Here is a 13,070-nt window from a genome sequence, read left to right as displayed (position 1 = left end):
GTTTACAGACAGATTATTTCACTTATAATTCAGTGTATCACAAATCCAGTGGGTCAGAAGTTTACAAACACTAGGTTGGCTGTGCCTTTAAACAACTTGGACAATGACCAAAAATGATGTCCTGGCTTTAGAATCTTCTGATAGGCTAATTGACATAATTTGAGTCAATTGGAGGTGTACCTGTAGATGTATTTCATGGCCTGCCTTCAAACTCAGTGCCTCTTTGCTTGAGATCATGGGATTTTCAAAAGAAATCAGCCAAGACCTCAGATATAAAATGTAGACCTCAGAAGGACACTGCAGGGCAAATCGTTTTGTAACTTGAAGTGGTACTGATATTCCCTGACCGGGAATCGAACCCGGGCCGCGGCGGTGAGAGCGCCGAATCCTAACCACTAGACAACCAGGGAAGGATACTGCAATTCAAATTGTTTCATAATTTGAAATGGAACATACAGTTGAAGTCTGAAGTTTACATACACTTAGGTTGGAGTCATTAAAACTCGTTTGTCAACCATTCCACACATTTCTTGTTAACAAACTATAGTTTTGGCAAGTCGGTTAGGACATCTACTTTGTGCATGACACAAGTAATTTTTCCAAAATTTGTTTACAGACAGATTATTTCACTTATAATTCAGTGTATCACAAATCCAGTGGGTCAGAAGTTTACAAACACTAGGTTGGCTGTGCCTTTAAACAACTTGGACAATGACCAAAAATGATGTCCTGGCTTTAGAATCTTCTGATAGGCTAATTGACATAATTTGAGTCAATTGGAGGTGTACCTGTAGATGTATTTCATGGCCTGCCTTCAAACTCAGTGCCTCTTTGCTTGAGATCATGGGATTTTCAAAAGAAATCAGCCAAGACCTCAGATATAAAATGTAGACCTCAGAAGGACACTGCAGGGCAAATCGTTTTGTAATTTGAAGTGGTACTGATATTCCCTGACCGGGAATCGAACCCGGGCCGCGGCGGTGAGAGCGCCGAATCCTAACCACTAGACAACCAGGGAAGGATACTGCAATTCAAATTGTTTCACAATTTGAAATGGTACATACAGTTGAAGTCTGAAGTTTACATACACTTAGGTTGGAGTCATTAAAACTCGTTTGTCAACCATTCCACACATTTCTTGTTAACAAACTATAGTTTTGGCAAGTCGGTTAGGACATCTACTTTGTGCATGACACAAGTAATTTTTCCAAAATTTGTTTACAGACAGATTATTTCACTTATAATTCAGTGTATCACAAATCCAGTGGGTCAGAAGTTTACAAACACTAGGTTGGCTGTGCCTTTAAACAACTTGGACAATGACCAAAAATGATGTCCTGGCTTTAGAATCTTCTGATAGGCTAATTGACATAATTTGAGTCAATTGGAGGTGTACCTGTAGATGTATTTCATGGCCTGCCTTCAAACTCAGTGCCTCTTTGCTTGAGATCATGGGATTTTCAAAAGAAATCAGCCAAGACCTCAGAAATAAAATGTAGACCTCAGAAGGACACTGCAGGGTAAATCGTTTTGTAATTTGAAGTGGTACTGAAATTCCCTGACCGGGAATCGAACCCGGGCCGCGGCGGTGAGAGCGCCGAATCCTAACCACTAGACAACCAGGGAAGGATACTGCAATTCAAATTGTTTCACAATTTGAAATGGTACATACAGTTGAAGTCTGAAGTTTACATACACTTAGGTTGGAGTCATTAAAACTCGTTTGTCAACCATTCCACACATTTCTTGTTAACAAACTATAGTTTTGGCAAGTCGGTTAGGACATCTACTTTGTGCATGACACAAGTAATTTTTCCAAAATTTGTTTACAGACAGATTATTTCACTTATAATTCAGTGTATCACAAATCCAGTGGGTCAGAAGTTTACAAACACTAGGTTGGCTGTGCCTTTAAACAACTTGGACAATGACCAAAAATGATGTCCTGGCTTTAGAATCTTCTGATAGGCTAATTGACATAATTTGAGTCAATTGGAGGTGTACCTGTAGATGTATTTCATGGCCTGCCTTCAAACTCAGTGCCTCTTTGCTTGAGATCATGGGATTTTCAAAAGAAATCAGCCAAGACCTCAGAAATAAAATGTAGACCTCAGAAGGACACTGCAGGGCAAATCGTTTTGTAATTTGAAGTGGTACTGAAATTCCCTGACCGGGAATCGAACTCGGGCCGCGGCGGTGAGAGCGCCGAATCCTAACCACTAGACAACCAGGGAAGGATACTGCAATTCAAATTGTTTCACAATTTGAAATGGTACATACAGTTGAAGTCTGAAGTTTACATACACTTAGGTTGGAGTCATTAAAACTCGTTTGTCAACCATTCCACACATTTCTTGTTAACAAACTATAGTTTTGGCAAGTCGGTTAGGACATCTATTTTGTGCATGACACAAGTAATTTTTCCAAAATTTGTTTACAGACAGATTATTTCACTTATAATTCAGTGTATCACAAATCCAGTGGGTCAGAAGTTTACAAACACTAGGTTGGCTGTGCCTTTAAACAACTTGGACAATGACCAAAAATGATGTCCTGGCTTTAGAATCTTCTGATAGGCTAATTGACATAATTTGAGTCAATTGGAGGTGTACCTGTAGATGTATTTCATGGCCTGCCTTCAAACTCAGTGCCTCTTTGCTTGAGATCATGGGATTTTCAAAAGAAATCAGCCAAGACCTCAGAAATAAAATGTAGACCTCAGAAGGACACTGCAGGGCAAATCGTTTTGTAATTTGAAGTGGTACTGAAATTCCCTGACCGGGAATCGAACCCGGGCCGCGGCGGTGAGAGCGCCGAATCCTAACCACTAGACAACCAGGGAAGGATACTGCAATTCAAATTGTTTCACAATTTGAAATGGTACATACAGTTGAAGTCTGAAGTTTACATACACTTAGGTTGGAGTCATTAAAACTCGTTTGTCAACCATTCCACACATTTCTTGTTAACAAACTATAGTTTTGGCAAGTCGGTTAGGACATCTACTTTGTGCATGACACAAGTAATTTTTCCAAAATTTGTTTACAGACAGATTATTTCACTTATAATTCAGTGTATCACAAATCCAGTGGGTCAGAAGTTTACAAACACTAGGTTGGCTGTGCCTTTAAACAACTTGGACAATGACCAAAAATGATGTCCTGGCTTTAGAATCTTCTGATAGGCTAATTGACATAATTTGAGTCAATTGGAGGTGTACCTGTAGATGTATTTCATGGCCTGCCTTCAAACTCAGTGCCTCTTTGCTTGAGATCATGGGATTTTCAAAAGAAATCAGCCAAGACCTCAGATATAAAATGTAGACCTCAGAAGGACACTGCAGGATAAATCGTTTTGTAATTTGAAGTGGTACTGAAATTTCCTGATCGGGAATCGAACCCGGGCCGCGGCGGTGAGAGCGCCGAATCCTAACCACTAGACAACCAGGGAAGGATACTGCAATTCAAATTGTTTCATAATTTGAAATGGTACATACAGTTGAAGTCTGAAGTTTACATACACTTAGGTTGGAGTCATTAAAACTCGTTTGTCAACCATTCCACACATTTCTTGTTAACAAACTATAGTTTTGGCAAGTCGGTTAGGACATCTACTTTGTGCATGACACAAGTAATTTTTCCAAAATTTGTTTACAGACAGATTATTTCACTTATAATTCAGTGTATCACAAATCCAGTGGGTCAGAAGTTTACAAACACTAGGTTGGCTGTGCCTTTAAACAACTTGGACAATGACCAAAAATGATGTCCTGGCTTTAGAATCTTCTGATAGGCTAATTGACATAATTTGAGTCAATTGGAGGTGTACCTGTAGATGTATTTCATGGCCTGCCTTCAAACTCAGTGCCTCTTTGCTTGAGATCATGGGATTTTCAAAAGAAATCAGCCAAGACCTCAGAAATAAAATGTCAACCTCAGAAGGACGCTGCAGGGCAAATCGTTTTGTAATTTGAAGTGGTACTGAAATTCCCTGACCGGGAATCGAACTCGGGCCGCGGCGGTGAGAGCGCCGAATCCTAACCACTAGACAACCAGGGAAGGATACTGCAATTCAAATTGTTTCACAATTTGAAATGGTACATACAGTTGAAGTCTGAAGTTTACATACACTTAGGTTGGAGTCATTAAAACTCGTTTGTCAACCATTCCACACATTTCTTGTTAACAAACTATAGTTTTGGCAAGTCGGTTAGGACATCTACTTTGTGCATGACACAAGTAATTTTTCCAAAATTTGTTTACAGACAGATTATTTCACTTATAATTCAGTGTATCACAAATCCAGTGGGTCAGAAGTTTACAAACACTAGGTTGGCTGTGCCTTTAAACAACTTGGACAATGACCAAAAATGATGTCCTGGGTTTAGAATCTTCTGATAGGCTAATTGACATAATTTGAGTCAATTGGAGGTGTACCTGTAGATGTATTTCATGGCCTGCCTTCAAACTCAGTGCCTCTTTGCTTGAGATCATGGGATTTTCAAAAGAAATCAGCCAAGACCTCAGAAATAAAATGTAGACCTCAGAAGGACACTGCAGGGCAAATCGTTTTGTAATTTGAAGTGGTACTGAAATTCCCTGACCGGGAATCGAACCCGGGCCGCGGCGGTGAGAGCGCCGAATCCTAACCACTAGACAACCAGGGAAGGATACTGCAATTCAAATTGTTTCACAATTTGAAATGGTACATACAGTTGAAGTCTGAAGTTTACATACACTTAGGTTGGAGTCATTAAAACTCGTTTGTCAACCATTCCACACATTTCTTGTTAACAAACTATAGTTTTGGCAAGTCGGTTAGGACATCTACTTTGTGCATGACACAAGTAATTTTTCCAAAATTTGTTTACAGACAGATTATTTCACTTATAATTCAGTGTATCACAAATCCAGTGGGTCAGAAGTTTACAAACACTAGGTTGGCTGTGCCTTTAAACAACTTGGACAATGACCAAAAATGATGTCCTGGCTTTAGAATCTTCTGATAGGCTAATTGACATAATTTGAGTCAATTGGAGGTGTACCTGTAGATGTATTTCATGGCCTGCCTTCAAACTCAGTGCCTCTTTGCTTGAGATCATGGGATTTTCAAAAGAAATCAGCCAAGACCTCAGATATAAAATGTAGACCTCAGAAGGACACTGCAGGGGAAATCATTTTGAAATTTGAAGTGATACTGATATTCCCTGACCGGGAATCGAACCCGGGCCGCGGCGGTGAGAGCACCGAATCCTAACCACTAGACAACCAGGGAAGGATACTGCAATTCAAATTGTTTCACAATTTGAAATGGTACATACAGTTGAAGTCTGAAGTTTACATACACTTAGGTTGGAGTCATTAAAACTCGTTTGTCAACCATTCCACACATTTCTTGTTAACAAACTATAGTTTTGGCAAGTCGGTTAGGACATCTACTTTGTGCATGACACAAGTAATTTTTCCAAAATTTGTTTACAGACAGATTATTTCACTTATAATTCAGTGTATCACAAATCCAGTGGGTCAGAAGTTTACAAACACTAGGTTGGCTGTGCCTTTAAACAACTTGGACAATGACCAAAAATGATGTCCTGGCTTTAGAATCTTCTGATAGGCTATTTGACATAATTTGAGTCAATTGGAGGTGTACCTGTAGATGTATTTCATGGCCTGCCTTCAAACTCAGTGCCTCTTTGCTTGAGATCATGGGATTTTCAAAAGAAATCAGCCAAGACCTCAGATATAAAATGTAGACCTCAGAAGGACACTGCAGGGCAAATCGTTTTGTAACTTGAAGTGGTACTGATATTCCCTGACCGGGAATCGAACCCGGGCCGCGGCTGTGAGAGCGCCGAATCCTAACCACTAGACAACCAGGGAAGGATACTGCAATTCAAATTGTTTCATAATTTGAAATGGAACATACAGTTGAAGTCTGAAGTTTACATACACTTAGGTTGGAGTCATTAAAACTCGTTTGTCAACCATTCCACACATTTCTTGTTAACAAACTATAGTTTTGGCAAGTCGGTTAGGACATCTACTTTGTGCATGACACAAGTAATTTTTCCAAAATTTGTTTACAGACAGATTATTTCACTTATAATTCAGTGTATCACAAATCCAGTGGGTCAGAAGTTTACAAACACTAGGTTGGCTGTGCCTTTAAACAACTTGGACAATGACCAAAAATGATGTCCTGGATATAGAATCTTCTGATAGGCTAATTGACATAATCTGAGTCAATTGGAGGTGTACCTGTAGATGTATTTCATGGCCTGCCTTCAAACTCAGTGCCTCTTTGCTTGAGATCATGGGATTTTCAAAAGAAATCAGCCAAGACCTCAGATATAAAATGTACACCTCTGAAGGACACTGCAGGGCAAATCATTTTGAAATTTGAAGTGATACTGATATTCCCTGACCGGGAATCGAACCCGGGCCGCGGCGGTGAGAGCACCGAATCCTAACCACTAGACAACCAGGGAAGGATACTGCAATTCAAATTGTTTCACAATTTGAAATGGTACATACAGTTGAAGTCTGAAGTTTACATACACTTAGGTTGGAGTCATTAAAACTCGTTTGTCAACCATTCCACACATTTCTTGTTAACAAACTATAGTTTTGGCAAGTCGGTTAGGACATCTACTTTGTGCATGACACAAGTAATTTTTCCAAAATTTGTTTACAGACAGATTATTTCACTTATAATTCAGTGTATCACAAATCCAGTGGGTCAGAAGTTTACAAACACTAGGTTGGCTGTGCCTTTAAACAACTTGGACAATGACCAAAAATGATGTCCTGGCTTTAGAATCTTCTGATAGGCTAATTGACATAATTTGAGTCAATTGGAGGTGTACCTGTAGATGTATTTCATGGCCTGCCTTCAAACTCAGTGCCTCTTTGCTTGAGATCATGGGATTTTCAAAAGAAATCAGCCAAGACCTCAGATATAAAATGTAGACCTCAGAAGGACACTGCAGGGCAAATCATTTTGAAATTTGAAGTGATACTGATATTCCCTGACCGGGAATCGAACCCGGGCCGCGGCGGTGAGAGCACCGAATCCTAACCACTAGACAACCAGGGAAGGATACTGCAATTCAAATTGTTTCACAATTTGAAATGGTACATACAGTTGAAGTCTGAAGTTTACATACACTTAGGTTGGAGTCATTAAAACTCGTTTGTCAACCATTCCACACATTTCTTGTTAACAAACTATAGTTTTGGCAAGTCGGTTAGGACATCTACTTTGTGCATGACACAAGTAATTTTTCCAAAATTTGTTTACAGACAGATTATTTCACTTATAATTCAGTGTATCACAAATCCAGTGGGTCAGAAGTTTACAAACACTAGGTTGGCTGTGCCTTTAAACAACTTGGACAATGACCAAAAATGATGTCCTGGCTTTAGAATCTTCTGATAGGCTATTTGACATAATTTGAGTCAATTGGAGGTGTACCTGTAGATGTATTTCATGGCCTGCCTTCAAACTCAGTGCCTCTTTGCTTGAGATCATGGGATTTTCAAAAGAAATCAGCCAAGACCTCAGATATAAAATGTAGACCTCAGAAGGACACTGCAGGGCAAATCGTTTTGTAACTTGAAGTGGTACTGATATTCCCTGACCGGGAATCGAACCCGGGCCGCGGCTGTGAGAGCGCCGAATCCTAACCACTAGACAACCAGGGAAGGATACTGCAATTCAAATTGTTTCATAATTTGAAATGGAACATACAGTTGAAGTCTGAAGTTTACATACACTTAGGTTGGAGTCATTAAAACTCGTTTGTCAACCATTCCACACATTTCTTGTTAACAAACTATAGTTTTGGCAAGTCGGTTAGGACATCTACTTTGTGCATGACACAAGTAATTTTTCCAAAATTTGTTTACAGACAGATTATTTCACTTATAATTCAGTGTATCACAAATCCAGTGGGTCAGAAGTTTACAAACACTAGGTTGGCTGTGCCTTTAAACAACTTGGACAATGACCAAAAATGATGTCCTGGATATAGAATCTTCTGATAGGCTAATTGACATAATTTGAGTCAATTGGAGGTGTACCTGTAGATGTATTTCATGGCCTGCCTTCAAACTCAGTGCCTCTTTGCTTGAGATCATGGGATTTTCAAAAGAAATCAGCCAAGACCTCAGAAATAAAATGTAGACCTCAGAAGGACACTGCAGCGCAAATCGTTTTGTAATTTGAAGTGGTACTGATATTCCCTGCCCGGGAATCAGACCCGGGCCGCGGCAGTGAGACCGCAGAATCCTAACCACTAGACAACCAGGGAAGGATACTGCAACTCAAATTGTTTCATAATTTGAAATGGTACATACAGTTGAAGTCTGAAGTTTACATACACTTAGGTTGGAGTCATTAAAACTCGTTTGTCAGCCATTCCACACATTTCTTGTTAACAAACTATAGTTTTGGCAAGTCGTTTAGGACATCTACTTTGTGCATGACACAAGTAATTTTTCCAAAATTTGTTTACAGACAGATTATTTCACTTATAATTCAGTGTATCACAAATCCAGTGGGTCAGAAGTTTACAAACACTAGGTTGGCTGTGCCTTTAAACAACTTGGACAATGACCAAAAATGATGTCCTGGCTTTAGAATCTTCTGATAGGCTAATTGACATAATTTGAGTCAATTGGAGGTGTACCTGTAGATGTATTTCATGGCCTGCCTTCAAACTCAGTGCCTCTTTGCTTGAGATCATGGGATTTTCAAAAGAAATCAGCCAAGACCTCAGATATAAAATGTCAACCTCAGAAGGACACTGCAGGGCAAATCGTTTTGTAATTTGAAGAGGTACTGTTATTCCCTGACCGGGAATCGAACCTGGGCCGCGGCGGTGAGAGCGCCGAATCCTAACCACTAGACCACCAGGGAAGGATACTGCAGTGCAAATTGGTCCACAATTTGAAATGGTACATACAGTAGGTCAGAAGTTTACAAACACTAGGTTGGCTGTGCCTTTAAACAACTTGGACAATGACCAAAAATGATGTCCTGGCTTTAGAATCTTCTGATAGGCTATTTGACATAATTTGAGACAATTGGAGGTGTACCTGTAGATGTATTTCATGGCCTGCCTTCAAACTCAGTGCCTCTTTGCTTGAGATCATGGGATTTTCAAAAGAAATCAGCCAAGACCTCAGAAATAAAATGGAGACCTCAGAAGGACACTGCAGGGCAAATCGTTTTGTAACTTGAAGTGGTACTGATATTCCCTGACCGGGAATCGAACCCGGGCCGCGGCGGTGAGAGCGCCGAATCCTAACCACTAGACAACCAGGGAAGGATACTGCAATTCAAATTGTTTCATAATTTGAAATGGAACATACAGTTGAAGTCTGAAGTTTACATACACTTAGGTTGGAGTCATTAAAACTCGTTTGTCAACCATTCCACACATTTCTTGTTAACAAACTATAGTTTTGGAAAGTCGGTTAGGACATCTACTTTGTGCATGACACAAGTAATTTTTCCAAAATTTGTTTACAGACAGATTATTTCACTTATAATTCAGTGTATCACAAATCCAGTGGGTCAGAAGTTTACAAACACTAGGTTGGCTGTGCCTTTAAACAACTTGGACAATGACCAAAAATGATGTCCTGGCTTTAGAATCTTCTGATAGGCTAATTGACATAATTTGAGTCAATTGGAGGTGTACCTGTAGATGTATTTCATGGCCTGCCTTCAAACTCAGTGCCTCTTTGCTTGAGATCATGGGATTTTCAAAAGAAATCAGCCAAGACCTCAGATATAAAATGTCAACCTCAGAAGGACACTGCAGGGTAAATCGTTTTGTAATTTGAAGAGGTACTGTTATTCCCTGACCGGGAATCGAACCCGGGCCGCGGCGGTGAGAGCGCCGAATCCAAACCACTAGACCACCAGGGAAGGATACTGCAGTGCAAATTGGTCCACAATTTGAAATGGTACATACAGTGGGTCAGAAGTTTACAAACACTAGGTTGGCTGTGCCTTTAAACAACTTGGACAATGACCAAAAATGATGTCCTGGCTTTAGAATCTTCTGATAGGCTATTTGACATAATTTGAGTCAATTGGAGGTGTACCTGTAGATGTATTTCATGGCCTGCCTTCAAACTCAGTGCCTCTTTGCTTGAGATCATGGGATTTTCAAAAGAAATCAGCCAAGACCTCAGAAATAAAATGTAGACCTCAGAAGGACACTGCAGGGCAAATCGTTTTGTAACTTGAAGTGGTACTGATATTCCCTGACCGGGAATCGAACCCGGGCCGCGGCGGTGAGAGCGCCGAATCCTAACCACTAGACAACCAGGGAAGGATACTGCACTTCAAACTGTTTCATAATTTGAAATGGAACATACAGTTGAAGTCTGAAGTTTACATACACTTAGGTTGGAGTCATTAAAACTCGTTTGTCAACCATTCCACACATTTCTTGTTAACAAACTATAGTTTTGGCAAGTCGGTTAGGACATCTACTTTGTGCATGACACAAGTAATTTTTCCAAAATTTGTTTACAGACAGATTATTTCACTTATAATTCAGTGTATCACAAATCCAGTGGGTCAGAAGTTTACAAACACTAGGTTGGCTGTGCCTTTAAACAACTTGGACAATGACCAAAAATGATGTCCTGGCTTTAGAATCTTCTGATAGGCTAATTGACATAATTTGAGTCAATTGGAGGTGTACCTGTAGATGTATTTCATGGCCTGCCTTCAAACTCAGTGCCTCTTTGCTTGAGATCATGGGATTTTCAAAAGAAATCAGCCAAGACCTCAGAAATAAAATGTAGACCTCAGAAGGACACTGCAGGGCAAATCGTTTTGTAATTTGAAGTGGTACTGAAATTCCCTGACCGGGAATCGAACCCGGGCCGCGGCGGTGAGAGCGCCGAATCCTAACCACTAGACAACCAGGGAAGGATACTGCAATTCAAATTGTTTCACAATTTGAAATGGTACATACAGTTGAAGTCTGAAGTTTACATACACTTAGGTTGGAGTCATTAAAACTCGTTTGTCAACCATTCCACACATTTCTTGTTAACAAACTATAGTTTTGGCAAGTCGGTTAGGACATCTACTTTGTGCATGACACAAGTAATTTTTCCAAAATTTGTTTACAGACAGATTATTTCACTTATAATTCAGTGTATCACAAATCCAGTGGGTCAGAAGTTTACAAACACTAGGTTGGCTGTGCCTTTAAACAACTTGGACAATGACCAAAAATGATGTCCTGGCTTTAGAATCTTCTGATAGGCTAATTGACATAATTTGAGTCAATTGGAGGTGTACCTGTAGATGTATTTCATGGCCTGCCTTCAAACTCAGTGCCTCTTTGCTTGAGATCATGGGATTTTCAAAAGAAATCAGCCAAGACCTCAGAAATAAAATGTAGACCTCAGAAGGACACTGCAGGGCAAATCGTTTTGTAACTTGAAGTGGTACTGATATTCCCTGACCGGGAATCGAACCCGGGCCGCGGAGGTGAGAGCGCCGAATCCTAACCACTAGACAACCAGGGAAGGATACTGCAATTCAAAATGTTTCACAATTTGAAATGGTACATACAGTTGAAGTCTGAAGTTTACATACACTTAGGTTGGAGTCATTAAAACTCGTTTGTCAACCATTCCACACATTTCTTGTTAACAAACTATAGTTTTGGCAAGTCGGTTAGGACATCTACTTTGTGCATGACACAAGTAATTTTTCCAAAATTTGTTTACAGACAGATTATTTCACTTATAATTCAGTGTATCACAAATCCAGTGGGTCAGAAGTTTACAAACACTAGGTTGGCTGTGCCTTTAAACAACTTGGACAATGACCAAAAATGATGTCCTGGCTTTAGAATCTTCTGATAGGCTAATTGACATAATTTGAGTCAATTGGAGGTGTACCTGTAGATGTATTTCATGGCCTGCCTTCAAACTCAGTGCCTCTTTGCTTGAGATCATGGGATTTTCAAAAGAAATCAGCCAAGACCTCAGAAGGACATTGCAGGGCAAATCATTTTGAAATTTGAAGTGATACTGATATTCCCTGACCGGGAATCGAACCCGGGCCGCGGCGGTGAGAGCACCGAATCCTAACCACTAGACAACCAGGGAAGGATACTGCAATTCAAATTGTTTCACAATTTGAAATGGTACATACAGTTGAAGTCTGAAGTTTACATACGCTTAGGTTGGAGTCATTAAAACTCGTTTGTCAACCATTCCACACATTTCTTGTTAACAAACTATAGTTTTGGCAAGTCGGTTAGGACATCTACTTTGTGCATGACACAAGTAATTTTTCCAAAATTTGTTTACAGACAGATTATTTCACTTATAATTCAGTGTATCACAAATCCAGTGGGTCAGAAGTTTACAAACACTAGGTTGGCTGTGCCTTTAAACAACTTGGACAATGACCAAAAATGATGTCCTGGCTTTAGAATCTTCTGATAGGCTAATTGACATAATTTGAGTCAATTGGAGGTGTACCTGTAGATGTATTTCATGGCCTGCCTTCAAACTCAGTGCCTCTTTGCTTGAGATCATGGGATTTTCAAAAGAAATCAGCCAAGACCTCAGAAATAAAATGTAGACCTCAGAAGGACACTGCAGGGCAAATCGTTTTGTAATTTGAAGTGGTACTGAAATTCCCTGACCGGGAATCGAACCCGGGCCGCGGCGGTGAGAGCGCCGAATCCTAACCACTAGACAACCAGGGAAGGATACTGCAATTCAAATTGTTTCACAATTTGAAATGGTACATACAGTTGAAGTCTGAAGTTTACATACACTTAGGTTGGAGTCATTAAAACTCGTTTGTCAACCATTCCACACATTTCTTGTTAACAAACTATAGTTTTGGCAAGTCGGTTAGGACATCTACTTTGTGCATGACACAAGTAATTTTTCCAAAATTTGTTTACAGACAGATTATTTCACTTATAATTCAGTGTATCACAAATCCAGTGGGTCAGAAGTTTACAAACACTAGGTTGGCTGTGCCTTTAAACAACTTGGACAATGACCAAA

At 39.9% G+C, this 13,070-nt stretch overlaps 10 non-coding genes across 10 annotated transcripts; all 10 read right to left on the bottom strand.

Moving 5' to 3' along the window:
• Positions 1 to 338: 338 nt before the first annotated feature.
• On the bottom strand, positions 339 to 410 carry trnae-cuc (transfer RNA glutamic acid (anticodon CUC)). Its single transcript has one exon. It is a non-coding gene; the product is annotated as a tRNA-Glu (tRNA).
• A 536-nt stretch (positions 411 to 946) lies between these two features.
• On the bottom strand, positions 947 to 1,018 carry trnae-cuc (transfer RNA glutamic acid (anticodon CUC)). The gene has a single exon. It is a non-coding gene; the product is annotated as a tRNA-Glu (tRNA).
• Positions 1,019 to 1,554: 536 nt separating this feature from the next.
• Positions 1,555 to 1,626, bottom strand: trnae-cuc (transfer RNA glutamic acid (anticodon CUC)). Its single transcript has one exon. It is a non-coding gene; the product is annotated as a tRNA-Glu (tRNA).
• A 1,144-nt stretch (positions 1,627 to 2,770) lies between these two features.
• On the bottom strand, positions 2,771 to 2,842 carry trnae-cuc (transfer RNA glutamic acid (anticodon CUC)). Its single transcript has one exon. It is a non-coding gene; the product is annotated as a tRNA-Glu (tRNA).
• A 1,752-nt stretch (positions 2,843 to 4,594) lies between these two features.
• Positions 4,595 to 4,666, bottom strand: trnae-cuc (transfer RNA glutamic acid (anticodon CUC)). Its single transcript has one exon. It is a non-coding gene; the product is annotated as a tRNA-Glu (tRNA).
• Positions 4,667 to 9,259: 4,593 nt separating this feature from the next.
• On the bottom strand, positions 9,260 to 9,331 carry trnae-cuc (transfer RNA glutamic acid (anticodon CUC)). Its single transcript has one exon. It is a non-coding gene; the product is annotated as a tRNA-Glu (tRNA).
• A 536-nt stretch (positions 9,332 to 9,867) lies between these two features.
• On the bottom strand, positions 9,868 to 9,939 carry trnae-cuc (transfer RNA glutamic acid (anticodon CUC)). The gene has a single exon. It is a non-coding gene; the product is annotated as a tRNA-Glu (tRNA).
• Positions 9,940 to 10,276: 337 nt separating this feature from the next.
• trnae-cuc (transfer RNA glutamic acid (anticodon CUC)) lies at positions 10,277 to 10,348 on the bottom strand. The gene has a single exon. It is a non-coding gene; the product is annotated as a tRNA-Glu (tRNA).
• Positions 10,349 to 10,884: 536 nt separating this feature from the next.
• trnae-cuc (transfer RNA glutamic acid (anticodon CUC)) lies at positions 10,885 to 10,956 on the bottom strand. The gene has a single exon. It is a non-coding gene; the product is annotated as a tRNA-Glu (tRNA).
• Positions 10,957 to 12,688: 1,732 nt separating this feature from the next.
• On the bottom strand, positions 12,689 to 12,760 carry trnae-cuc (transfer RNA glutamic acid (anticodon CUC)). The gene has a single exon. It is a non-coding gene; the product is annotated as a tRNA-Glu (tRNA).
• Between the last annotated feature and the right edge of the window lie 310 nt (positions 12,761 to 13,070).

Source organism: Salvelinus fontinalis, unplaced genomic scaffold, assembly GCF_029448725.1.
Source record: "Salvelinus fontinalis isolate EN_2023a unplaced genomic scaffold, ASM2944872v1 scaffold_0162, whole genome shotgun sequence".
NCBI classification, from domain to species: Eukaryota; Metazoa; Chordata; class Actinopteri; order Salmoniformes; family Salmonidae; genus Salvelinus; species Salvelinus fontinalis.
Note: the sequence above shows the minus strand (reverse complement) of the source record. Positions and strands in the feature narration are given on the sequence as shown.